Below are 27,099 nucleotides of genomic sequence, written 5' to 3' on the forward strand. Positions count from 1 at the left end.
CATAGAGACCCATAGACTCATATAAAGACCCATAGACTCGCATAGAGACCATAGACTCACATAAAGACCAGTAACTCGCATAGAGACCCACAGACTCACATAGAGACCATAGACTCGCATAGAGACCCATAGACTCACATAAAGACCCATAGACTCACATAAAGACCAGTAACTCGTCCAGAGACCCACAGACTCACACAGACCCACAGACTCACATAGAGCCCAGTCACCCGCATAGAGACCCATAGACTCGCATAGGGACCCACAGACTAATATAGAGACCCTTAAACTCGCATAGGGACCCATAGACTCACAGAGAGACCCACAGACTCACATAAAGACCAGTAACTCGCACAGAGACCCACAGACTCACATAAAGACCAGTAACTCGCACAGAGACCCACAGACTCACATAGAGACCCACAGACTCACATAAAGACGAGCAACTCGCATAGGGACCCATAGACTCACTAGAGCCCAGTAACTCGCACAGAGACCCATAGACTCACATAGAGAGCCATAGACTCACATAGAGACCCACAGACTCACATAAAGACCAGTAACTCGCACAGAGATCAATAGACTCACATAGAGACCCATAGACTCACATATAGACCCACAGACTCACATAAAGACCAGTAACTCGTATATAGACCCATAGACTCGCATAGAGACTATAGACTCACATAGAGACCCATATACTCACATAGAGACCATAGACTCACATAGAGACCCATAGACTCACATAGAGACCCATAGACTCACATAGAGACCCACAGACTCGCATAAAGACCAGTAACTCGCATAGAGACCCACAGACTCACATAGAGACCATAGACTCACATAGAGACCCACAGACTCGCATAGAGACCAGTAACTCGCATAGAGACCCATATATTCACATAGAGACCAGTAACTCGCATAGAGACCCACAGACTCACATAGAGACCCATAGACTCACAGAGAAACTAGCAACTGTATCGAGTCTCCTAGACTCGCATAGAGACACAAAGACTCACATAGAGACCCATAGACACACATAGAGACCCCTGCTTTATTAAAGTCAGGCTCTGCTTCTCTGCCTATGACCGACTGCCTCTCTCTACAAACACCTCCACTGTTTCCATGCAGTGGCTTGTGATGCGGTCCCATGCAGTGTCTGTCGAATTCACATTGCACTGTATGCGAAGTCAATGGGTGTGTCTATAGAAAGCTTGTGGGTCTTCATATGAATGTATGACTCAAAATAACCATTGGCGTCGTTGTGGGGAATATATATATAACAAAGTACATAATAAAAGTGTATCCACATAACCGTCTCTCTACATAATATATAGATAGCCGCACGGCCTTCCGGGAGAGCACAATTTCAGCTCCATTGATTCAAGACAAGCAAAACTCTGGACCTGTTTCGACAACCTGTGTCTCGTCAGCAGAGGATATAACTACATATGGCCCGGTGATGTTGGGAGTGGTCGCGGGTCGGGGTTAGTGGAGTGCTCGCCACTCGTTGCAGAGGTTCGCAGTTCGATTTAGGGTGGCCGCCCTGAGCTGGGAACGACCTCGCCTGGTATACAGGATGTCGTGAGTTCGCTCCGGGTCCTCCGGGGTTTTCACTCCAAATTTAGAATCAACATCACGCGTTTAGAGTATCTGGCAGCCACTATAAATTTCCACACAATGAGCCACGACGTTGAACGATCATTTGTGATGGCCAGGTGGCTTCTGAAAAAGTGCTGCGTAGCTCAGTGGGGCCTTACCTGGTCAAAAAAAAAATATACAGATTTGTAAATAAGTATATAATTATATATTTAATACTGCTTATGTGTTGTTCGGTAACAAAAAAAAAATCTACGCGCCGTCTGCTTCACTCACAGTGGATGGACGTTAACGATTCCCGGGAGGAGTAAGCCATCGTGGGCCGGCGTCATGGTTTAAATTTGAAGAAGAAACTTAATTGGAATCTACAGAGCGTAGGAACAATTGCCCCCCCCCCTTCCCCTACTACGAAAACCTGACAGGACTCTCCTGAAAGAGAGTCACGAGGCTCTGCTGCTGGGTGAACAAGCGACGTAGCGATACTGTTGAATTTCTTTCGCACCGTACGTAGCCAACCGTACTAATCGGAGGTGCGTTCTCTCGGCGTTCTCTCGGCAAGTTAAATACGCGTGCTGTTTGACACATTTATACGCTATATAAATTAAACTTTCATTGAATGTGATCATAATTGTACTTGTAATAATTGATATATACTGTATATAGTATTTGTAAAATATAAATGCATACACATTGCTATATTGCACTCTTTGGTTCTTTCGATAAAGTCACGTAGGTAGAAAAATAAAATATAACAAAAAATAGTATATCACGACGTTTCGATCGCAACACAAGCGGTCGTACCTACGTGACTTTACCGAAAGAACCAAAATGTATGGATTCCTGCAGTCACGAAATCTTCAAATCAAGATTGCTACATTACTACACACATTGTTGTCCTTCCTCCGGAACCTTGTATTCTCACGGTTGGCAACATACGGTGCGAAAGAAGTTCAACATGCAGCGCATACAAACGACTCGGCATTGGCGTTTGTCGAAGTTCACTGGGAGAATGATGCAGGTTATCATCGCGTAAATAAACCAACGTACGACAGACTATACACGTTAGCTAAAACACGATGCATCTTCAGTTTAGCAAGTCGAATACAATACTCGTACACGGTTATACTTTTGTGTTTACGCTACACTATTTCGTAATCGGCTTAGAATGTTAAGGAACACATCCGAGTGTCGCACGGCGGGGCACAGACGCGGTGATGGAGCGGCAGCCAAGGATTGAAAGGCGTCCGGGAGAGCGTGGCCCGTCCACCGGGGAGATGGAGCGATGAGATCAGCTCGTGTCCGGGGTGGAACGTTACACCGCGGGGTGGCTTTGAGAGTGGGGGGCTGGCTTCATCCAGCAGTGGATTGAACAGGGCCGATGCTGAATAACTACGATTGTATTATACACTATTGCTGTCGTTATTAAAGCACGTGCATGCGAATAAACTTACCAGCGTTTAATTAAGTACACAAATAAACGTGCACAAGTATTATTTTACGTTCAAAAATAATACAAAGATGCGTACGTTTTGGTCGCACGCACGTAGTGTAGTATACATCATGTACAGGTGGGTGCGCCCCTTTAAGGCTGAGACGACCTAGGGGAGGAGGTAAATGACTCGCCCCTGATGTCAGCCGTCGTCCGGGCTCGGAGCGCACTGCGCTGACAAAGACAAAGATCTCCCGTCTTGCCGCGACAAAATTTTTAGGGCAAGTGCTGTTAGCGAGCACCTATGAAGGCTGGCGCAACACACGAGAAGGTGGGTGGCCAGTATCACGCCCGCCCGCCTTTGTCTCCCCAGTGGCAATGTTTATCCATCGCACCAAGTACTCATTTGAATCTGAGCCGACCTAGGGGAGGCCCAGGAGCGATTCAATAATCGTCACTGTGTGTTGGTGGCCGTGAGTGGGAATCGAACTCGGGTCGCCGGGTTCGTAACGCAATTCTCTGACACAACAAAGATCCCCCGTATAGCCTTAACAGGCTGTCGGGGCAAGTGCTGTTGAAAGCCGGCACGGCACACACGAGGGGGTGGGTGGCCAGTACTCGCACGCACGCACGCACATACATACACACGGAGACAAAAGAAAACAGATGTAAAAACACATAATTTACGTGTACATGTACGGCTCTTTTCGTGAACCCACTGCTGGATGACGGTCATTGGACCATACTTCACCATGCTGGTCCGAACGAGACACACATAATACACGCGTACATAACACACACACATCATACACACCACAGATATGCATTATTATATACACATTATGAAAGCTATCGATAAATGCAAATTCTAATGATTTAGACAGCAGCATTTATGCTTAAGGACAGTTTCGAAAACCATTTATTTCCCCGAACTTTTCGGAATTCGCCAAAAAAAATTCGCAAACAGAATTTACAGCCGTACACTGTCCACGCAGCATCGCGTTACAAACTCTACACAGGAGGCAGCAAGCAGCAGTCAGGGTTGAGTGTAGGCCTCGCAAGGTAAGGTAATTTACCCTTTTTACTGGGTAAAAGGGTAAAGGTAAAGGGTAAAGGTGTCGACATGCCAAGGGGTAAGGTAAAGGGTAGGGTAAAGGTAGCTCGGAAGAATTACCCGGTAGGGTAAAGGTAGCGCGCAGTATTACCCGGTAAATACGGTACCTTGTTAACCGCTAGAAGCTCTGTGGCGCAGTCCGTGGCCTCGATTTAATAAGTAATATAATTTTTTTTAAACACGCTTTTATTAAATGTACGAGTAATGGCAGAACTCCACGACTCCAGGAAGTAGCCCCGAGGCTTGCCACAACGTAAGGGGCCGTGGTGATTTACAGCCAATGCCAGTTGAGCGTCGACAATTAGACCCAAGCCGACACATAACATATACAAAAGAATGTTAAGAAATATATAATTGTTTAATGATAGAATATAGTATTGTCATCAGTATGATATAAGTATACGAAGTTTTCAGTCGATACCACATTAGGAAGTGGGTAAAAATGGAGTTGCAAGATTTGAGGATACAACGACAACAATGACGACAACAACGACGACAACAACAACAGACAGAGTTAATAGAAAACGTGTAAAATTGGAATCATCGAGAGTATTCTATATTAATAAAGCGCTCTACCTAGCATTTACCGTTATAAACCTTGTTGATGTGTACTTCCCTAGTAATTACCATGTAATCGGTAATTTGTATGGGGTAAGGGTAAAAGGTAGGGTAAAAGGTAGGCTCGTTGCTTTTTACCTTACCTGCTGAAGGGTAAAAGGTAGGGTAGAGTGATTGTATTGTGGTAAGGTTAAAGGTAGGGTAAAGGTAGGCTCGTTGTTTTTACCTTTTAGCTTTTACCTTACCTTGCCGAGGCCTAGTTGAATGGCTGTCACCTGGAACAGGCGAGTCAAGTGACTTTTCCCGGCTTTCTATCGGCTTTGGCGTTACACTCGACGAGAGGCGAATTACTTGGTCCACTCAGTGATAAGAGATCGCTTTATACGTGACGCCGATCCACATACACACATGCACACGTGTACACGCACACACGGATGGAGAGCACTTAAACATAAATACAGACATATACTCACACACGGATAGAAATAACCCGTGGAGGCTCAACAGGCTGTAGGGGTAAGTGCTTTTAGCGAGAATATATTAAGGCCGGATCGGCACACGAGTGCTACCATGCCCGGCCGCCTTTATCTCCCTGGTGCTGATGTCCAAACACTACGCCGGGTACTCGCTTAAGGCTGAGTCTACCTAGGGGAAGTCTCTGATTATCACTCGCTACTGATCTTGGCCGTAGTCGCGAATTGTGACCAGGTCGCCTGGTTTGTAGCGTGACACCGCTCCATATAGACACATCTATACATAAACACAGCGATACATACAAACATACATTATAAAGCAAAGGTATTCAAATACACACATTTACATACACATTCACACATATACTCGGATACGTATGGATATACAATACAAAGATATCCCGTATAGACATAATAGATTGTCGGGGCAAGTGCTGTGAACGATATTTACACACCACACCAGGCACTCATTTGAGGCTGAGTCGACCTTGGAGAGGCCCAGGATCGGTTCAAATAATCGCGTCGCCTGGGATCGTGGCGCAGCGCGCTAACTGCTACACTACCACTCCCCACGTGCACAGATGTACACAGAAACATAAACGCACAACATCGCCTGGACTCCCTTTACACATCACATTTCTCGGTTGAACAAAACGCGTTACGCTCATCCGTTACAATTTTGACAGTGCTGCTTGTTCCTGGCCGCGAGACGTTTTGGGCCAATAGGGTCTGTGCTCAACAACTGTGTTTAACATTTTTGTTTATGCATAATACCTACAAATACACACCAGATACATCGATCCTCGTAGACATACGCATAGCAGTACACACATATATATACAGATATGAATATTCACACGGACACATTGCCTACGCATACACGCAGACTCAAAGCAACACACACGCACACGACTTCCCTTTTCTCACCTTGCACTGCTGTCCTTTGTCTGTAATGTTTGCGACTTGTTGACCCGCCCCTACGGGGCATCTTTGAGCTCATCGGATTCCTCCATGGCAGATAAAGATTCTGATATATTTATTTAGAACACACACACACATACACAAAAATAATTCACATACAAACATAACGACCGGGACAAAGATAATCCCCAAAACGTATGAAGCCCGATGTGGGCACACGAGGAGGTGGTGAGGTCAGGCCACCTTTGTCTCCCCAAATGCTGTTTACAAGGTACAGCTATACTGTACTTATCTAATGCACAGCCAATCTAAAATGGGCTCAGGACCGGTTTATATAATCGTCACTGACGCTATCCGCTATCGGATGACACGCACGTACACACACACACGTGGAGATGTGTGCTAATATTGAACGGCAATCAAACTCGGGGTGGCTGGGTTCTTAGCGCAATGCGCTAACCACTGCGCCACCACCCCACACGGTTCTAACATTCGGACTCCAACTGTTCTTATCCAGCGAACTTTCAATTCACGTCCTATGAAGAAGGTCCGTTGTCTGAAACGTCGCCGATTTTATGTTTTACTTTTAAGGCAACGCAAGTGTTATCGAGTAAAAAAACACAAGTCGCCTTTACGGATTAAAGTCTGACATCACGTAAAGACTTTTGGGGCAAGTGTTGTTCGAAAACACCTATTACAAAAACATACAACTACAACACCTATTACAAAAACATACAACATCTATTACAAAAACATACAACTACAACACCTATTACAAAACATACACAACTACAACACCTATTACAAAAACATACACAACTACACAGCCGTCGTTCGCCACTCAGGTGGCGGTGACGTCCCATACACTTACCCTCACGTACACACATATGTGTGTACCCTCACGTACACACATATGTACACACCCACGTACATAGGTTGAACGCAGACATACGTACATGAAGAATGCCAATACACACATAAAAACAATATTTGACATGCACAAACAGACGCACAAACACACGGAAATACAAAGATTCGCCACCGTTTAGGTTTTAACAGACTGTTGGGGCAAGGTTCTGTGAGCGAGTAGCGGATGGTGGTGACTCGCACCACACCCGACCACCTTTGTCTCCCCAGTGCTGATATTTAGCCATCGCACCAGGTACTCATTTGAGGCTGAGTCGACCAAGGGGACGCCGAGGAGCAGTTCAGATATTCGTGACTGATGTTAGCCGTGAGCGGGAATCGAACTTGGGTTGCTGGGTGTTGTACCGCAGTGCGCTCAACGCGACAACACACGCACACACACACGCACACACACGCTACAACACACACGCACACACATACGCTACAACACACACACGCACACACGCATACGCACACACGCACACGCTACAACACACACGCACACACACACGCGTACAAAGACATCGCCTTATCAGCCTTTTGGGGCAAGTGTTGTTAACGAGCATCTGTGAAGGCCGGAGATCGCATGGATCGAACTCGGGTCTATGGGTTCGTAGCGCGGCGCCCTCACCACTGCGCCACCGCTCCCAAAAGTGTACATACACACACACATAGTACGCATACACACGTAGTCGTCGCACACACCCGGTGTGGAACACATACCCATAGTATATACACGTAAAACGGCACACATACGTACGCATTATACAAGTAACATAACCCCCGTATAGCCTCCATGCGCTTTTGCGGCAAGCACTGTCAGTGAACACTGACGAAGGACTGAAAAGGCGGTGTGGCTGACACCGCGACCGATCGCCTTGATCCTTCTACACACACGTAGCGTGCACAGACGCGTGTGCATGACTGTGAGCTCTCGCAAGATGACTGTCTCCTACCTTCACATCAAGGTCCAAGCTCGAACCGTTGTCCACACTGGAGCAAGCGGACGAGATGGCGACGGACTTCTGGCCCGTAATGTGTACACGGTCCGCACGTTCGCCAAGTCGGTCCGTACCTCCGTTAGAGTTGTTTTTTTATTCCTCCCGTCTGCCTGTGTCTTCGGGGCTGTCGTCTTCCTTTCCGTTTGTCCGTCTGCCTGTCCGTCTCTATGTATGTCAGTCTTTCGACCCGTCTGTTCCGTCCTTTTGTTAGTCCGTTTAATATTCCACTGTTTGTCAATCGCGCTGCAAATGCTATACCACACAAGCCACGTCACAACAACAACATCAGCAATAAGAATCACTTACACGTATCGCAGACGGACATAACAACACCCTCTGTCTCTCTTCACCCTAACAGCAGAAATAGTAGTCCACGCGTGCGACACACACGCAGACACACGCACGCACGTGCACTCAGACACGGGATAAATCCCTGCAATCCCTCCACTACCAATTCCTCCCACAGGGTCGGTTAAACGACGATCACGCGCGTGAAGCCAACGTCGGTTGTGGTGGTGCGCAAACTGGACTGGTCAACTCTTCAGACACCACCACAACCCACCTCCTCCAAATATCGCCATCAGCTGTTCAGCAACTCTGCCTGTAAGCCACGCCCCTCCGCGGTGACTGGCCAATCGCGTTGTCAGGGCTCCGTAGGGGGCGGGGTCAGCAGCAAGCTAGCCCCTCCCACAGCCCCCCCCTCACCCCTGTCTCACCTCCAACCCCCCCCCCCAATCCCCCCACCCCCCTTAATTTGACCAATTCCTCTCCACATGCCTGTGTGTATTTTATTTTATACCTACGTGACTTTACCAAAAGAACCAAAGAGTAAGGGAGGGAATAACTGTGGCCGAGAAGACCCGAAGCTTCGTGCGGAGGGACAGACCAGGTAGCTTCCACACAGCGTTACGCAACCGATGAAAAGATAATGCCGCTCGACTGATTCGGAGTGAGACCTCTGCTGTTAAACCGGAGCCGAAAGATCTGGACAGAGTCCCATCGGTGAGCTCCTCCGGCAGGCAAGGCTGCGTGGCTGGGTCATGTAGCCCGCATGCCCAGCCGCCGCATGCCTAAACAGCTTTTGTTCGGCCGGATAGAGGGGGCTAAACGGGCGCGGCACGGGCTGGAGAAGAGATTGAGTGACGTGATACAGGAGGATGTGGAGCTGAGTGGACTTGCCGATGACTGGTACCAGCGGTGTCAAGATCGGCCTCTGTGGAGGAGGCTCGTGAAGGACGCTGCTACTGGGCAATTGGAGGCAGTCGCCCTTCAACAACAACGGAAGGCGGAGGAGCGACGCTCACAACAACGAGCGGAGCGCCGGGTGGCTAAAGCACAGCAAGTTGGCACAGTAGGGGGCACAGGTGGTGCATCAGCCAGTCATCTCAGTCAGTCAACCCGTGGCACCTGGTCTGCTCTGTGACCTGCTAGCGGGCGTTCGACACTTCACGTGGCCTCAAGGTGCACATAGCCTGGCACAAGCGTCATGGTGACGTCACCGCCACTTAGTGGCGAATGTTGTGTTGGGAGCGGTAGTGCAACGGTTAGCGCGCTATGCTACGAACCTGGCCACCCGGTTTCGATTCCCACTCACGGCCACCAACACCAGTGACGATTGTCTGAACAGGTCCTGGGCCTCCCCTAGGTCGACTCAACCTCAAATGAGTACTTGGTGCGGTGTGTAAACATCGCCACTGGGGAGACAAAGGCGGTCGGGCGTGGTGCTGGCCACCCACCCCTTCGTGTGCCGTGCTGGCCTTCATAGGTGTTCGCTAACAGCACTTGCCCCAACAGTCTGTTCAGGCTATCCAGGGGATATTTGTCTTTGTTGCGGTGGCCTCAAGGTGCACCGAGCCTGGCACAAGCGCCGTGGAGAACGGGGGCGTGGGAAGCGGTGGTTGCGCTACGGACTCAGCTAAGATGCCGAGTTAGATTCCTGCTCACAACCAATAAGAGTGGCGATCACTGTATTTGAAGCGGTCCTGTGGGGCGTCCTCGGGGTCGACTCAGCCTTAAATGAGTACCTTGTGCAGTGTGTAAAAACATGAGTTCTGGAAATACAAAGGCGGCCGGGTGTGGTGTTGGCCACCCACCCCGTCGTGTGCCGAACACCCCCTTATAGGAGCTCGCTAACAACTCTTGCCCCAACATAGCGTTGAAGGCTACACCGCGGCGGGTCTTTGTCTTTTGTTTTGCGGTGTGCTTAGATCAGCACTGGGAAGACAACGGCGGCCGGGAAGGGGTGTTTTTTTCGGCCACACCACCCTCTCGTGCGCCGTGCCGCCCTCAACAGCACTTGCCCCAATAACCTGCGTAGGCTATGCGAGGGATCCCTTGTGAGTGTTAGGGGGTGTATGGGTGCATGGGTGATTTAACGAGAGTGTGGGTCAGTGAATGAGTGAGGGTGCGGGTTTGCGGTGAGTGGGTTATTAAGTTTGGTTTCTCGGTTGGCGAGTGTTTGTGAGTAAGTGTGTCAGTGTGTTGGTTATTGAGAGAGCGGTGTGTGTGCGAGATAATTCGTGACCGTTTGAATTTGTGTGTGGATGATTTCGCGAGTGTGTGTACTTATGGGTGAGTGCGTGAGTTAGGGAGTGTTATTCATCGGTGAGTCTGTGCGATTTGGTGATTGCGTGAGTGTGTGGGTTTTTTACTGTGCGAGTAGGTGAGTTGTTGAGCGAGTGGGTGAGTTAGTGAATGTGCCCGCGATTTCGTGTTTATGCCTGTAGGTTGTTTGCGTTTCCTGGATATTCCTGCTCAATCGGTCACCTGAAGATATATGATTCCAAACATCACCTCACTGCATAACACACAGCCTTAACATGGTAAACAACACGTCATTCAATCGGATAGAATCGGAATAGTGTTGTCATACTTGGGCTGGATCAACAGTCTCTATCTCACTGCATTTGATTGCATTTAGAGTGATGATCTAGTAACTCACTAATTAATTCCAGTCACTCGCTCACTCACCGGCGGCGATTCGCCTCCTTGTTCTGTTATCTCTATTATCAACGGTGACTGTTTCCACGAACTTTACTCATTAATTCCTCCACCCATGTTGAGGACTCGGTCTACCCGACACCGTTTCGTCTCATCCACAGTGTACAACCACCACAATGCAGGCTAACACAACTAACTTACTTACACACCCACTGCAAATCACACTCACCTACTCACCAACTTATTATACCATTCACCCACACACTCGCCCACACACTCACTCACTCAACCACTCACTCACTCTCCCACTCGCTTACTCACCCACTCACTCACCGACTAACCCACACTCAAGGCCGTCCATATGGGGGTGCGGGGCTCGGAGCATCTCAAACCGTGTGGGTCCCCCGACGCCTTCAAATTAAACCGCAAGTTTTACATCTAACATCGTGATGTCGAAGCGTTCCACCCCCCCCCCCCCTAAAGCGAGGGGGCCCCCTAAAGCGCGGGGCCCCGGGCGGTCGTCCCGATTCGCCATACCCTAGGGACACGCCTGCCCAAACTTTTCTTTCTGCCTTCTTCCCTCACACTGCTCAATTTTTTGGAATTCCTTCCCATCGTCTCTTTTTTCCCAAGTTCTCATGATAACAGTAATACACTTGGTCAACTCACGAAATGCATAAACTCTTATCTATGACACCTTCAATGGTGTTGTTTGGTGCTGGCCGCTTTGCGCTTCGGGCACGTATTCAGCAAAATATGATTGAAACAAATATACATATATATGAAAGAATAAGAATAAGTTTTACCTTTTCTGGAAATAAAACAGGTGTAAGATGTTTAAACACCAAATATAAACCATTTGCAAGGAATCATGTCTGCTTTAACCACACTGATTGGGCTACACATACATATATTGGCCCAAATTTGTAAAATTTGTGTGATCGGATTTTTCTATCTATAAGTGATGAAATGTCACAGTTCCTATCCTTCTAGAACATCATCAGAATCTGCAGCACTCCGCGCATGTGAAAGACATCATCTCGACCGTTTAAGAACAGGAAGTGGGCATGGGCACATGACACGTCGCTGGAAGGGATGATGACCGCTGGTCAAAGCTAATTACGGAGCAGCAACCAAAGGAGGGAAAACACGCCAGATTGTACGCACATTGCGTATATATTTGTGTGTCTGTATGTGTGGATGTATGTGTGTGTAGGGAGCGATCGTGTAGTGGTTAGTGGGCTGCGCTACGAACCCGGCAACTCAAGTTCGATTCCCGTTCACGGCTACCAACACCAGTGACGATTATCTGAACCGGTCCTGGGCTTGCCCTAGGGTCTACTTAAGCTCAAATGAGTTCCTGGTGCAGTGTGTGAACATCGCCACTCGGGAGACAAAGGCGGTCGAGCTTGGGGCTGGCCACCCACCACCTCGTGTGCCTCTCCAGCCTCCATAGATGCTCGCTAATACCACTTGCCCCAACAGTCTGTTAAGGCTATACGGGAGGATATTTGTCTTTGTATAATTTATATCAGTCGCTCAGCTCTCCAGCCCTTCTAGAACATCATTGGAATTGACATCAGCCACTCAGTCACGCTCGTCCGTTTGCGATACACACGCCCCAGTGCTCACAACCACCACGCGTTCCTGAATCTTATCGCGAAGATTGCGTGCAATTATCTCGAGTAGATAAAAAAGTAAAAAAAGGTCAGCATCACGGCCATTGCCATCGCTTCCTTCCTTCTGCTCGGATCACCGTTCTCGTGTCTGTGTGTGATGTTGGCCACCCACCCCCTCGTGTGCCATGCCGGACTTCATTAGGTGCTCGCTAACAGCATTTGCCTTGACAGTATGTTAAAGGCTACACAGGGGATCTTTGTTTATAGGTGCATGTGTGGGGAGTAGTAAGTTTAGCGATTAGCGCTCTGCGTTATGAACCTGGCCACCCGAGTTCGATTCCCGCTCACGGCTACCAACACCAGTAACGATTATCTGAATCGGTCCTGGGCCTCCCCTAGGTAGACTCAACCTCGAATTAGTACCTGGTACGATGTGTAAACATTGCCACTCGAGAGACAAAGGCGGCTGGGCGTGGTGCTGGCTACCCGCCCCGTTGTGTGCCGTTCCATCCTTCATATGTGCTCACTAACAGCACTTGCCCCAATAGTTCTGTTAAGGTTACACGGGGGGTCTTTGCGTGTACTATGACCGTGCTGCATAGACGCGCAGTTTCAAAACATCTCCCAAATCGTTGCAGCAATCGCTGGGTTCCCAGAAACGTATTTAATCAACATCTGCGTCACACACGATAGATTGCGCTATGATGGGAGTACAGCAAGTAGGTTCGCGGGACCCGGCTGTAGGTCTGGAGCCGAATGTGAGCGTTCTTCTCGAGTCATGCATGCGAGTTTCTCCGGTAAATCCTTACACACGGAAATACATACATACAGTATATATACACACACGCACATAAAAAAGACGAAAATGCCCCGTGTAGCCTTCTACAGACTGTTGACCAGTGCTCAGCACACGAGGGGGTGGGTTGCCAACACCACACCCGGCCGCCTTTGTCTCCCCAGCGCTGATGTTTGACACATCAGGTATTCTTTTTAAGGCGAGCTAAGTCGACCTTTGGGAGGCCCAAACCCCGTGTAGATATTCGTCACTCATGCTGGCCCTGAGCGGGAAATCCTTACACACTAACCACTACAATACTGCTAGCCGTAAATGTGTGCAATACAAACAAACCATAGCTGCTACGTGACGTTTCCACAGTGCTTGTGCCACGCTTGGTCCACATCGATGTCACGTGAAGTGTCGACGGCTGATGGCAGGAGGTCACGGGACAGATCCAGATGCCATGCATTGACTGACTGAGATGACTGACAGTTACACCACCTATCTTCTCCGCTGTGCCAACTTGCTGTATTTTATCGGCCCGACGCTCCGATCGTTGTTGTGGGCGACTGCCTCCAACTGCCCAGTAGCGTCCTTCATGAACCTCCTCCATGAGAGGCCGATGTTGACACTGCTGGTACCAATCATCGGGCAAGTCCACCCGACTCTCACACACCACAAGACAAAGATCTCCTGTATAGCCTGAACATACTTTTGGGGTAAGTACTGTTAGCGACCACCTATGAAGGCCTGCACGGCACACGAGGGGGTGGGTGGCCAGCACCACGCCCGGCCGCCTTTGTCTCCCCAGTGGCGATGTTGACACATCTTACCAGGTACTTCTGGTGCATACGTGTGCACCAGAAGCTCATTAATGCAATTGGCCAAACATCGCAATGCAGGGCCCTCCTGAAAATACCCTTGAGACTCGCTGAGTTTTTTTTTGGATAAATACATAAGTAGTGCGAATTATGATAATTGGTTTTTTACCCTTCTATCTGGCAACAAAACTGACACTTTTTTTTACAAGGAGTCATGTTTGAATAGACCACAATACCGGCAGCCATAATGCAAAAAAAAACATAACTCTGATATTATTCTTTGGTTCTTTCGGTTGAGTCACGTCTAAAGATAAAATAATAAATTAAATAATAGCATATTACGACGTTTCGATTGCAACACAAGCAATCATCATCAGGCATAAAAGAAATAGCAACAAAAATCTAACTAGAAAACTATAGACAGACATACAAGCAGACAGACATCACAAGGACACACAGAGAGAGAACACATATCGGCACAAAGAGAAAGGTCGTTTCTGTGACGGGGCCTTAAATATAGAGAGGGGGCGGGGGCGGAGAGAGGGAGGGGGCAGAGAAAAAATGTGCATATCAATGAGTGGACGACAACGTGATGCTGCAAGTAAGATGACGGCACGGCACGCAAGCTTGAAAATCAGGAGAAAGACACACTAACATTAAATAACCTACTTATTTTAGTGTGTCTGTAGTGACATAGAACGGTCACTACTGTGTCGGCCCGTATGAAGGCTGGGGGCCCCAAGGGGGTGCCTGGGGGGTCACGTGGTGGAGGGATCCGGACCTTCCCAGAGGTGGGGGAAGTGAGGCGTGTCCTGGGAAGGGAGGCGTGGCCTGAAGAGAGCCAGCCACGCCGGGGCGGAGCCAGCCACGCAAAAGCAGATATAAGCGTGGTGTGAACGCAGAGCGAGGCTGTTGTACTGTACTCCAAAGAGAAGACATCATCGGTCGTCAAGTCCCGAGTCGTCGTCCTGGGCCAGGCAGGCCGTTGCCTGCCTGGTCCAGTCTGTGTCGCGTTCCAGAGTGTTAGTGAGTTGAGGAAGGTGGTCACCACCTCATGTACAGTGTTATATTACTTACCGTTAATAAATAGTGTTGCCTCCAAGCTGCGTGTGTGTGCACCTAATTCGAACCCACTACATTTGGCGTCAGAAGTTGTGGAAAAATAAATATTGCTAGGTGTTATCCTAGGGAAGTAAAATGGGCACACGAAAAACAAATATAAAACTCACCTGGACGCCTTCGTACAACGGGGACGGTGTGACGACCATCCTTCGGACAGCCCCGGGGATGGCAGCCCCTGTGACAGAGAGAGAGAGATGGCGCTGCACGCGGAGCGGCGGGAGTGGCATCGCACTGCTGCTTCGCCGCCATCGGGAACGGAGCCGCGGGGAGAGGACACCATCGTCGCTGCGGGGGCTGGCGGGGGAGGCCCGGGCATGCGGGCCACGCCGTGGGCCCGCCATTTCAGCAGCTGGTCGGGGCGCGGTTCCCGCCAAAACGCCGCTCCCGCCAACTCGGCGGCTGGTCGGGGCGCGGTTCCCGCCAAAACGCCGCTCCCGCCAACTCGGCGGCTGGTCGGGGCGCGGTTCCCGCCAAAACGCCGCTCCCGCCAACTCGAGGGCTGGTCGGGTCGCGATTCCCGCCAAAACGCCGCTCCTGCTGCCGAAATGCCGCTCCCGCCGACATCAACGCCTGCAGAGGGGGAGTTTGAGTCTTCTGCTCGAGCGCGAGAGGTGGATGGGTTCGCAAGAGCAGGCCGTGTTCACCATGAAAGATTCTTCGGGCCTTCCCAGTGCTCCACCTTGCCGCCCTCCGCTATTCACAGTCGCCAGGCGAGTCGTGACATGACAAGCACCCAGCCCCAAGAAAAATAATAATAACTTCACCCATCTTGCGTGTGCCGGGTTGCGATCGCGGGTGTTTTTTTTACTCGCTGGTTTGCGGAGCGTGTTCGTCCGGTTGTGTGCGTGATAAATTTAAGCGGCTTCCTTGCGGGTGTCTGCTTGTAACAAGTGTTGTTAATTTCGGCGTCGAGATCGGTATCTTCTGGGTGTAGTTAATGATTAATTCGTTGTTGGGTGTCCCGAGCTCTGTTGATATCCTGTAGGTTGCCGTGTTAATGACTCGTGTTGTTACATCGTTTTGTTGCGAAATCGCCATTGTTATTGTGTATACTGTATGGAGTTTCGCTCGTGATTGTCACGTGTAACTGTAAGAAACTTTGATCGTCATTGTTGCCAAGGTACAGACCGTATGGAGCTTTGCTTGGAATTGTTAACAGTGTATGGACTGTTGGGTACTTGCTTGTGATTATTTACTATGTACGGATTGTCTGGAGTATTGATTGTGTGTGTTGCCATGTGGGGACTGGATGGAGCATTGCGCCAAATGATTGACTGTACGAATTTCATATACTGCATATACTGTATTAATCAATTCGGCGATTCTTGGGGTTTGTGTATAGTTTTTTTGCTCTCAAAATTCGAATGCCCTGAGTCCCATGGTTAATGTTGAAGGGGTTTTTGAAATGACAGGTTCGGTTTGTTTCAAACTCACTGGTTGGTTCCTGTCCGTTGTTGCACAGATGATGTCTTTTGTGCGGGAATGCCCCTTGTGTTCTACATGGACCGGGGGTGCGTTTCCGTTAATTGCCGTCAAATTGCGTTGCTCTCTCCACTCGGTTGGTACAGCTGCATGCTGCAATGCGAGTCTCGGAGATGATGTGTACGGATACGGGATGTGAGGTGTATTGTTGTGACCATTGAATATTCGAGATCGTCACAAATTGTGCGTACCTGTTCGGCATTGGATCAGTTCTGTGGGGGATCATAATTCAAATTGTAAGTGTTGTGATGGTGTTAAATTGCGATGGTGACATGCTGCCAGGGATTTGGAATTGTGGTGCTGGCTGTCACTTATCTTGGGGCACAGATCCTGACCAGGATGGCCCAGTGAGATTTGCGTGTCTAACACGAACATTGTGGTCCCGTCATGCTGTGTCTGACAGCTTGACCTGACAGCCCGGAGATCGAGACACTCCGTGGCTTGTCTAGCCTAGTGGGCTGTGCGCTCACATGGCTCAGAGAGTGTGGTCCCGTCATGCTGTGTCTGACGGCTTGACCTGACAGCCCGGAGATTGAGACACTCCGTGGCTTGTCTAGCCTAGTGGGCTGTGCGCTCACATGGCTCAGAGAGTGTGGTCCTATCATGCTGTGTCTGATGGCTTGACCTGACGGCCCGGAGAGTGAGACACTCCGAGGTGCGTTGAAACAGTGGGCTGGAGATTCGTAAGGTTCAGGTGGAGTTGTCCTGTTACGTTGGGACTGTATCCCTCAGTTGTTAGGGTGCATGTTGTGCAGTGAGTGAACGATGGGTCGTCTCAGCTCGGTCGGTACAGCTATATGCTGCGATGCGAGTCTTGGAGAGAGACTGGGTCGTCTCAGCTCGGTCGGCACAGCTATATGCTGCGATGCGAGTCTTGGAGAGAGACTGGGTCGTCTCAGCTCGGTCGGTACAGCTATATGCTGCGATGCGAGTCTTGGAGAGAGACTGGGTCGTCTCAGCTCGGTCGGTACAGCTATATGCTGCGATGCGAGTCTTGGAGAGAGACTGGGTTAAAATCCCCCCGATATGGCCGATGCGTGCTACTGGTTGTGACGCCGCGTCGGAAAGGCGGTGGGGTGGTAACATGGAAATTCCCCCCCCGATATAGCCGACGCGTGCTACTGATTGTGACGCCGCGTCGGAAAGGCGGTGGGGTGATAACATGGAAATTCCCCCCCCCGATATGGCCGACGCGTGCTACTGGTTGTGACGCCACGTCGGAAAGGCGGGGGGGGGGGTGCTAACGGGTGACTGTCATGTCCGAAGAGCGGAGGCGAGTGTTCGTTGAGTGATGCCTCAGGAGGGTTTGGTTCTCGTCACAGGAGGCAGTATCTACCTGGCACCTTGGAGTCGCCGGTTATGCCGATCGGCTATGGACTTGGGGGGGAGTGGAGCATGCGTCAGCTACTCTTGCTCCTCCTGTTCTGACTCCTGGGGGGAGGGGTCGTGCCCTTTGGGCCGCTTCTGGTTCCCCAGGCCCGGCCACATGGACTCGTTGAAGACTGGCTGCTCTACATGCCTCTCAGACTCCTTGCTCATTGCCTACGCCGTCGTTCCAATGGCCACACTCACATGTCGGTGCATGAGTGGTTCTCACGGGGAGGCTGTGCTGGAGCGTAAGTGGGTTAGCCAGTTTTCATGTATATTTGTTGTTAATTCCCCGTTTTCTATGCGGTTCCCTTTTACCCTCGTCGATTCTGTATATATTACGTGATTGTATTTCTTATCGGTCGCCGGTCATTTATTGATGTTGCTGGTTCGGAGGCACACCTTTTCGATGTTTCACAGTTGTGTTACAGCCGGGGACGGCTGTGTGTTTATACAGGGGGGGGTGATGTAGTGACATAGAACGGTCACTACTGTGTCGGCCCGTACGAAGGCTGGGGGCCCCAAGGGGGTGCCTGGGGGGTCACGTGGTGGAGGGATCCGGACCTTCCCAGAGGTGGGGGAAGTGAGGCGTGTCCTGGGCAGGGAGGCGTGGCCTGAAGAGAGCCAGCCATGCCGGGGCGGAGCCAGCCACGCAAAAGCAGATATAAGCGTGGTGTGAACGCAGAGCGAGGCTGTTGTACTGTACTCCAAAGAGAAGACATCATCGGTCGTCAAGTCCCGAGTCGTCGTCCTGGGCCAGGCAGGCCGTTGCCTGCCTGGTCCAGTCTGTGTCGCGTTCCAGAGTGTTAGTGAGTTGAGGAAGGTGGTCACCACGTCATGTACAGTGTTATATTACTTACCGTTAATAAATAGTGTTGCCTCCAAGCTGCGTGTGTGTGCACCTAATTCGAACCCATTACATGTCTTTCTCCTGATTTTCAAGCTTGCGTGCCGTGCCGCGTCGTCATCTTACTTGCAGCATCACGTTGTCGTCCACTCATTGATATGCAAATTTTTTCTCTGCCCCCTCCCTCTCTCCGCCCCCGCCCCCTTCTCTATATTTAAGGCCCCGTCACAGAAACGACCTCTCTCTTTGTGCCGATATGTGTTCTCTCTCTGTGTGTCCTTGTGATGTCTGTCTGCTTGTATGTCTTTTGTTGCTATTTCTTTTATGCCTGATGATGATTGCTTGTGTTGCAATCGAAACGTCGTAATATGCTATTATTTAATTTATTATTTTATCTTTAGACGTGACTTAACCGAAAGAACCAAAGAATAATTCCTGCAGTCACGAAAGCTCCAAAATTAAGATATAACTCTGATAATATTTGCACTGTCCTTGAAGTTGATTGGTCCACACCCGAGACAGCTTTACTTAGAGCCTAGTCTCACATGGGTTGTCTCGGGTGTGGACCAATAAACTTCAAGGACAGTGCATATATTATCAGAGTTATGTTTTTTGTTTGCATTATGACTGCAGGTATTGTGGTCTATGCAAACATGACTCCTTGTAAAAAAAAAAGGTGTCAGTTTTGTTCCCAGATAGAAGGGTAAAAAACCTATTATCATATTTTTTACTGGCAAATGAGGTTCCAATGGTGTTAGTGCGAATTAATTACATTTAACGTGATTATTTAAAACGCTTCCAACAATGCCAGTTGCTGGCGGTGGGTATTATTCAGTCCCCCCAGAAAAACGCGGAGTTTTTTGGTGATTGTTGCGGGCAAAAATCGTTGATTATGCGGCACGTTTTCTTAAAAAATGCGATGGAATATGCGGGATATTTATGCAATTTTATGCGATTAAATTGCGGGAACTTGCAAAAATTGCGGGAACTTGCAAAAATTGCAGGAACTTGCAAAAACTGCGGTTTGATGAAAAAGAGAAAAAAAAGTGATTCCCCCAACACCCTATTCACTAGGCTACTACTTTAATGTAAAGAGTCATTTCTTATTACTTCCTATGATAAGAAAGCATACTACATCACAGAAAGTGCTGGGAATATTTAAGTTCTCATCTTGTTTTATTTCAGACCTTAACAAACAGATGGCTCAAACTTACAAAACATTGAGTCGAACAAGTTCTGTAGCTTTACAAAATGAATATGCTACAACTTCTGTAAAAATGAATAAATAAAATATTAAAAAATAAAATGTGTGCTTCCTGTTTTACAGAGGTAGCTATGCAAAATAATTTGCCCCCACTGTCATGTAACACACTGGGGAACTGCTTTGCCCGGTCTTTTGCGCTTATGTTTGTTGGCAAATGAGAAAGATTTGCGGGCTTCATCATGGTTTCATTGGCATCGCGGGGTTTGCAGCTTTTCAATGATGTCGCGTAATGAGTGACGTCACTTCATAACGTTCCCATGGCAACAGGGGAAATGGCTGCGCTTGTGTGAAGTAAACGCAACATTTTTCAACTTTCTGCTAAGATATATGTGACTTTTTGCAACGAAAATGTGGGGATTATGAAATCATGCAAGCCCGCATATTTTGCGCGTGGAAATCTGCAATTTATGCGGCGAAAGTGCGGCGTATTTGAAAAAACGCGCCCCCCACATAAATATGCGGACTTTGGCTGATTTTGCGTGAAATCTTGCGATCGCATAATCGCGTTTTTCTGGAGGGACTGATTATTGATATACAACATAGTATGTAGTTGTGCGGGGGCGCCTGTGGCGTCCCCAAACAACCACAACCTGTGGCACCCCCCAACGACCACAGCGTGCGGCGGCCCCCAACAGACTGGTCAAGTAAATCCTTACGATCCACTCGCACAGCGTGCGGTGGGCCTTCATCCAGCAGTGGATTTAAGCACCAAAAAAACTCGAGTACTAATGTAATGGACAGAGCACGGCTCTCCCTCAGGGCAGCAGTGGACAGCGCACGGCTCTCCCTCAGGGCAGCAGCGGAGCGAGCACGGCTCTGCCTCAGGGCAGCAGTGGAGAGAGTGCGTCTGGCTCCTTCACGGCAGCAGTGGAGATAGCGCGGCTCTCCCTCAAGCCAGCAGTGGAGAGCACGGGGGTCCCTCAGGGCAGCAGTGGACGGAGCACGGCTCTGCCTCACTCTGACTCACCCGTCTCCTCTGAGCTGCATGCGATTGTGTGTGAGTGAGTGTGAGTGAGCTGTGTAAATGAGTGAGCTGTGTGTATGAGTGAGCCGTGTGTGAGTGGATCAACCGTCAGCTTTCCGTGGCTGCGTCTCCGGCGCTGTGGCCGTGATGTTGCTGCTTCTCGGACCTCCGAGGTGTGGGGCACACCACAACAACACGAATTGGGCCGCTCGCGGTCACGTGACACACTTCAACCAATCCGGGGGCGTTAATCACAGTCACAGAAGGACCGATCTGGGCTATTATATATGTGTATTGCTGTTATTATTATTACGATGGCACATGTTGAACTAGGAAAGCCTTCACGAGTTTCGTGACTCGTGAGAGAGGATCCTGCCACGCTTTCGTAGTTTGTGGGAGATGTTTGTGAAGTCGATAGCCGCCAAAATTACATTTTAAAAAATGTGAAACAAAGGGGAAGCTGGGAACAGGTTGGATAATTGCTTTCTGTACAACTGAATTGATAATAATAGGCCACGGAGGAATGTGCTATGTACAACGTGCACATTATCTGCTCTGGTACATGGATCAGAGACACGGACACTGACAAATATGCGGTAAGTCCGTGTTTCACGCGTGGTGGCGTTCACTCTATAACACGTTTTCGCGATAAAGGGGTTCTTCCATTCGGGAATACTTTTCTCACAATGACGAATGTTATTACACGGTACGCGCTTCGTTATAACACGGTTTCTGAGCGGTCGATGACGAATTGCGTGGCTGAGCGGTACGGTAGAGTCCGCCGAATGATACAGTAACGTGGCAACGAACCTTCAGTTATTTGTTCTGCCATCTAACTGTGTGTGCGTACACCGCATCCCGCCAAACTGTATCGTTAGATTGCATATGGGGAAATAATTTTCGCTATACGCGTTTTTGCTTAACTGGAACACATCTACAGCATTGAACGAGGACTTACTATAATGTCAAAACTATTGAAAATGTACAAAGCAGCGAGGGAAGGGTGCACGTTTTGGAATTCAACGGAGAGACAGGAAGAGGAACACGCGGATTAGAGAACGCAGAAAGGTTATAGGAATCGTGTTGATTGCCAATATAACGGTAAGCGGAAAACATTGGTGGCTGGTGGTCGAGTAGGAAGATGCAGCGATTAAATTAGCTCATGTGCAGAGGTGATCGATGAATACCTACCCCAAGCCGACGGCTTGGGGTAGGTATTCATCCACAGCGGTGGATAGGCTCACGGTGATAAACTTGAACAACACGCACGTCGTACAGCCTTCTTAGCCACGTCTCAGATGGCTTGGGGTCAGAATTGTATACGAGAGATGCCCGTGTGCATCTGCGTGCAAGTTCAGTGTTAATCACTTTGCTGCTGTGAGTCGTGATACAGAATAGATAAGGGACGCGGCTCCATACGACCCAGTCATCTGCGCGGAGTTAATACAACAACACTGATCACCCCGCGTCTTGTCTACAGATAAAGGGGCAGCCCTGTAATAGCTTGCCGACGCCACTGCTGGCGGAAAGGACCTGCCCATTGACTGACTGTGGTGGACGCATTTCCACTGCTCGGTGGATGTACAGGGGGTACTGTATATTCCAGAAACGTCCACAATTGTTTCAACTGCCGCACCGGGAGGTCAAATCAAATCGACACAAAGTCCAGTGTGATAACCATTACAACCACGAAAGCGTCTCTGCATCGAGGTAGCGTGCATTGATATACAAAGGCTAAGACCCCCCGTATAGCCTTAACAGACTGTTGGGGCAAGTGTTGTTAACGAGCTTCTATGAAGGCCGACACGGCACACGGGGGGGGGGGGATGGGTGGCCACCATCACGCCCGACCGCCTTTGTCTCACAGTGCTGATGTTTACACACCGCACCAGGTACTAATTTGAGGCTTAGTCGACCTAGGGGAGGCCCAGGACCGGCTTGGATAATTGTCACTGGTGTTGGCCGTGAGCGGGAATCGAATTCGGGTCGCCGGGTTTGTAGCGCAGTGCACTAACCGCAACACTGCCGCTCCCCACGAATGTGCGCAGAGACATGTGCATATACCCCATAAGCTTGCACGTGTATACACCCAATATAGATGTGTAACGTGTTACGTATGTCGAGAGTGTATTAAATAAGTGGATAGCTCACGGCTATAGCTGTGCATAACACTCGGAAGCATTGTAAATCCATTACGTGACTAGAAACCCCATCAACAAAAACACAGATTGGAATAATTGTTGACAATAGGCGAGCTGATGGGTCCCCATAGTCTCATACACGCTGCGGTCTGTCTACAAACACGCCGTTCCCACAGGGAGACTTGGTTGGCGTGGCCTATCTGCAGCTCCGTTCGCCGCCTGTCGCAGAAGTTCACGGTTCGAATTCCAGCGGTCTACCCTGATTAATACTAACGATGCTGTACTACTACGAGCCGTCTGCTTCACTTACAGTAGATGCTACAGAGTCCCTGGACGTTATTCGCAAGACGCAGGTCGCCGTGTGTACGCGTCAGGTTCAACATTTGCCAAATTTGATACCACAAATGGCGCGTCAAAGGTTCGAGGGCCTGAGAGTTCGCAGCCACGAATCCCAAAACCATCGACCGCATCGTAAACACCCCGCCCTGCTGCTGCTGTCTTCACTCCTTTTAAGGAAGAAATTGACGAGATTCACTCTGCCTCAGACAATTGAGTGGATAACAAAAAAAATACATATTTAATCTGCTGTTATTAATCCACATGAAAGAAGAAGACTGCAAATTACTGTGCTCAATTTGGGACGAATACGTGGAAGCAATCGTCCCTTACTGGCACAGGAGGCGTCCATTTTCAGGCCACGTGCTGAGTCACCTTGTGCCACACAGGGACAGCTGGCAATGGGGGTACCCCCTTGCTCACGTGTCGAGATGAGATGTACGGCGGAAGTAAAGTGCTCTTATACACCATGGCGTGGACAGGAAGGAGGGTGCTATTTCGAAACAAAAATCATCAAGTGGGCATTTGGGGGACTGTAATGTATGTACACATCTCGCCTGTGTGTATGTGTATGCATATATATCTGCCTCTGTGCATGGTCATCGTTTTTCCTCTGTTAGTCTGCGTTCACACTTGTATGATTTTAAACGCCAATAACACGGAACTTAACGTGAACTTTAAGTACACGACGGAAGGCTACGCCTACACCGTGTACGTGTCCACCGCGTTGCCACGCTACTACGTGTGCGATGGCTTCGGCCATGCCCGTGCAAATGCACGGGCAAACCAATAGGAAAAAACGCGCAGCCTGCAACAAACGTCATGCAGCAGCAGCAACAGCGCCAGCAGCAGCAGCGCCAGCAGCAGCAGCCGCCACAGCCTCAGCAGTGCCGGCAGAAGCAGCAGCGGCAGCAGCAGCTGCAACAGCAGGAGCAGCAGCAGCAGCCGCAGCAGCAGGAGCAGCCGCAGCAGCCGCAGCAGTCGCAGCCACCGCAGCCTAAGCCATCCCAGACGGCGTTGCAGGGGGTGAATATGGAGACATGCTCGATGGCGACCCGCTTGAGGACAGCACGGTGGGACAAGTGCCGCCAACACCCCCGCCGCACGCTGCCTCAGCATCCTCAGGGCAAGAAGAACCACCAGCCGGTGCGGCGCCTAATGGCGCCACGCTGCAGGAAGGCGACAAAGGCCGGCTCACCACACCTGAAGGGAGAGCAAAAGAACCTCCACTACCAGAGGGCAGCCACCCTCTTCCCGATGGGGCCCTGCCATCACCAACGGCAAACGAGGTTCCTGCCGAGTCACAGTTTGACGAGCTGGAGGACTCGGATGACGAGGTGTCGCAGACTGAAGGAGAGGACAACGTGAGTGAGTTCAGCTATTCACAAGTCAACAGCGAGTGCGATTACTCACCTGGGGACATCCACAGCTTCCTCGGGAAAACTTTCAGGAATCGTCAAGTTAGGGTCGGGGCCGTTTTGCCTGACCTCACCGCTTTCCTCACAGCGTCCCAACAAATTTTCCGCAACAGCGACAGGTTTGGTTTCTCGACTACCGCCTAAAAGCGTTCATGCTCAAGGCGAAGAAGGAGCTTACTTCTGCCCAGAAGTAACCCAGCCCCCCGCAACTACTGTTAACACTACCACCACCACACAACAACATGATGGCTTTAGCTATTAATGTTGCTAGTCTGAACTGTAACAGCGCTCGCAGTGACAAGAGGTGGGACCAGATCTGCCGCTTTGTCAGGGAACACAAAGCAGATGTGACTCTCCTCCAGGAAACTCACCTCGACGCGACTCTGGAGGCCCAACGCCAGCCTTTTCTAGGCGGCCGGGCCTTTTTCAGCTATGCCGAGGGCAACCTCGCCAGCATGGTGATTGTGCTCAGTTCGCGGTTTGCACCAGAGAATGTCTCCTTCAAAGAAATCGTCAAAGGTCACTTAATTTCTGTCGAATTCGTCCTGAATTAATCCAGCCTCAGGTGCTTTAACGTGTACGCGCCGAGCAAGGCCCCCGAGAGGAAGCTCTTCTTCGGTGCGCTGCGGGACGCACTCGCGACAGACGACGTGGACGACGTGCTCACCGTCATGGCGGGAGACTTCAAATGCACCCTCGACCCGGCTCTCGACCGCAACACCGCCGAACCTCACCCTGATCCGCACGGCCGCTAGCCGACCTCGTGCGGAGACTGGATCTGCGTGACGTGTGGCGACTACAGCATCCAGCCCAGCGGTAGTACTCTTGGTGCCGCTGTGGCTCTCAAGGCAGGATAAGCCTTGCCAGGCTCGACCGACTGTACGTCAACGCCAGCAGCGTTAACCTGCTCAGGGACAGTAAAATCGTACCTTACGGTTTTTCCGATCTGTGCTGCTGCAAATTCCCATAGCGGAGCAGCACAGTGCCTACTGGAGACTCAAAGTACAGCTGCCTGATGACACCGACTTCAGAGAAACCTTCAAAGCCTTTTAGGCTCAGTGGCTGCCTGCCAAAGGCAGCTTCAGCTCCCACCAGCTATGGTGGGACAACACAAAGGCACAGGTCAGGGCCCTCTGTCAGCAGTTCATGAGCCAGCATGCCGCCGCCAAGAATGAGGTGGCGCGCTAACTGCAGAACGAGCTGCTAGCACTAGCGGCAGAGCTGAGCTCATCCCACGGCACACAGCAGGGTGAGACGCTACTGGAGAAGCAGCGGCTTTTCAGGTCCATCACGGACGAGCAGGCCCATCAAGCTTTTGTGTGCAAAAAGATGCAGCACCTGTCGCAGATGGACTATCCCTCAAAGTTTTTCTTCCGCTTAAACAAAGCACCGGCCAACACCTAAAAAATTTCCAGTTTGCGAACCCGAGATGGACGAACAGCAAAATCTGAGAGCAAGATCGCCAAGACCGCCAGGGATTTCTACTCACAACTTTTCGCCGCCGAAACCATACACGACGAGGCTGTCCAGGAGCTACTGGACAGGGGCCCTACCTTAGGAGTCCCCGAGCGGGATCGTATGGACAGCCCCGTCACCTTGCAGGAACTCCACACAGCTGGTAAACTCAGGGGATTGACGGCCTGCCGGTTGAGTTTTATGCGGCCTTCTGGGATGAGTTTGGCCCACCACTACTGCAATTGTTGATGGAGACCCTGCAGAAGAGTGAACTCCCACAGAGCTGCAGGAGAGCGGTTGTCTCCCTGCTACCCAAAAAGGGGGACCTGTGCCTCGTCGAGAATTGGCGACCCGTGTCCCTCTTGTGCACTGACTACAAAATCTAAGGTGCTGGCAACCCGTCTCAAGACAGTGCTGGGTCAGCTGATCCTGCCGGAACAGTCGTACTGCATCCCCGGACGGTGCATATACGACAATGTCGAAACGGTAAGAGACATAATCTCCCTTGGAGGAGCGCACAACATGGACTTCTCCTCTTCTTGG

Source organism: Lampetra fluviatilis, chromosome 44 (assembly GCF_964198595.1).
Source record: "Lampetra fluviatilis chromosome 44, kcLamFluv1.1, whole genome shotgun sequence".
In the NCBI taxonomy this organism is placed as follows: domain Eukaryota; kingdom Metazoa; phylum Chordata; class Hyperoartia; order Petromyzontiformes; family Petromyzontidae; genus Lampetra; species Lampetra fluviatilis.